We start from the raw sequence: 2,485 nt of genomic DNA, 5'->3' as shown, positions 1-2,485 counted from the left end.
TTGACATTGTTTATTTTAATATTCTTTTTTACATTTAATTGAAAGTAAAAGTTACAAAATAGTGTTGTATGCGTTTTTATTAAACTATAACAAACACAAGTTTTCTATTTATGAAAAAATCTACTCTATTTAAATATACATATGTGTATATATATATATATATTATGACATAGAGTAATAGATCAAGTTGAATTTATTTGTGCGCCAGTTTTGATTTTATAAATAACACATGGATTTATTTGTTAATGCGATAATGGTGAAATATCATGTTATATTTAAAATTGCAATTGATATACAAAAAAAAAATTTGTCAATATTTTTACTTTTCTGAATTGAAATTATTTACGTTAAAATCGTAGGATTAAAACAAGTAAGAAATTATAGTCGGGCGAGGACGTCCCTACACCTGTTGCAAAAAGTAAAATGTGATTAAGTTTGTCATAATAAAACATTTAAGTTTAATTGTACCTTATCTCAAATATACCGAATCCATTTATTGTTGAATAAAACTTTGGACATTTAAGTCAAATTTTGAAGGGAGTCTAATTGTATGGGGGCTAGGTGAAAGAATGGACCGATTTTCATTGAATTCATTGAACTTAAAAATTGCGACCTGTAGTTTGATTACAAGGTTTAAAAGCTCTATAGGGGGTTCGATTGTGTGGGGGCTAGGTGAAATATTGGACCGATCTTGACCATTTTCAACTAACTAACTAACTAACTAACTAACTAACTAACTACTAACTGACTAATCTATCTATATATCTACCTATCTATCTATCTATCTATCTATCTATCTATCTATCTATCTATCTATCTATCTATCTATCTATCTATCTATCAATCTATCTATCTATCTATCTATCTATCTATCTATCTATCTATCTATCTATCTATCTATCTATCTATCTATCTATCTATCTATCTATCTATCTATCTATCTATCTATCTATCTATCTATCTATCTATCTATTAATCTATCTATCTATTTATCTATCTATCCATCTATCTATCTATCTATCTATCTATCTATCTATCTATCTATCTATCTATCTTTCTATCTATCTATCTATCTATCTATCTACTTATCTATCTATCTATCTATCTATCTATCTATATATCTACCTATCTATCTATCTATCTATCTATCTATCTATCTATCTATCTATCTATCTATATATCTATCGATCTATCTAAACTTTAAAAAAAGATTGGGTGGTACAGTGGGACATTACCGACTATATTAAACCCTACACCATGAGTTTATTCAAAAAATTATTTTTCCATCAAAAAAATTTCATTTTAAGTCAAAAATTTAAATATTTTAAAGAGGGGTTTTTATAGGGATAGGATCAATTGGGGGTTATGCAAATGCTTATTCATTTATGCTTATATAAACAATATATATAAAATATATTTGACGTTGTGATAGCATAAAATGCCAAATCGGCAGATCCAATTATAAGGGGTTTTATAAAATAATGAAATGATTTAAACTATTTTCATTAGGCTTCGTCCTATATAATTTTTTCAGCACAGTTTTTACATGGTTTAGAGCCAGACGGACAGATGCGCAGAAGAATGGATATGTGTTAAGAAAGTAATTGTGACCCGATCGGTATACTTTAAGGTGGGTATATTATTGTGCGTTACAAACATCAGCACAATACAATCCCCACTATAGTGGTGAAGGGTATAAATAAAGGAAGAATCAATTCAGTTTACTTAAGTTGAAGGACACGAAAGAATAGCTTTTATTGACACCACATGATCAGTGCCATGTTGATGGAATGTGTAAAATGTGTAAATTAAATTATTATACACTGAAAATAACACATATTTGTTAACAAAAGTATATATTTCAAAACATTAAAGCTAATATATTTACATTGTGTAGATATTTTTCTTTCCTACATGCAAGATAATATTTCTTTACATACAATGTATGTAAATACAAACATACTACCTGAATAGACTTGTAAGTAGACTTGTAAATTGTTTACACCAGAAACCTTAATATGATATTTTTAAAGAATACTTTTAGGCTTTCATCAAAATATACACTCGTTTATGAGTTAAAACAGCAAGAACAACAACGAATACGAGTGCAAAACAAGAAACCCAAGAAAATAAAACAATAACAAAACAAGTAAACTACAACAAAATAACGTTAGCAAAGCCAGCTAAGATACAAACAAAAAATAAAACGCAACAACACAGAAACAAAAGCATTTTTTTTGTTTTTGTAAAAGGCTGATAAGCAACTTGTGCACAAGTATTGAGGCCGGTCTACAAGTACGAATAGTACGTTGTACTGAAAGATACAACAAACCAAAAAAAAAAAAATAAATTATACAAAATAAACTCACACACATTCTTACATGTATCTAGAAAATGCAAACACATTTATATGCATACATAGAGAGAAATAATTTAGTGACAACGAGTAAATGAGAACAAAAAAAAATGGGAAAAAAAGAATGAA

The sequence above is a fragment of the Lucilia cuprina genome, chromosome 2 (assembly GCF_022045245.1).
Source record: "Lucilia cuprina isolate Lc7/37 chromosome 2, ASM2204524v1, whole genome shotgun sequence".
NCBI classification, from domain to species: domain Eukaryota; kingdom Metazoa; phylum Arthropoda; class Insecta; order Diptera; family Calliphoridae; genus Lucilia; species Lucilia cuprina.
The sequence above is the reverse complement of the archived record's forward strand: the minus strand, read 5'-3'. Positions refer to the sequence as shown.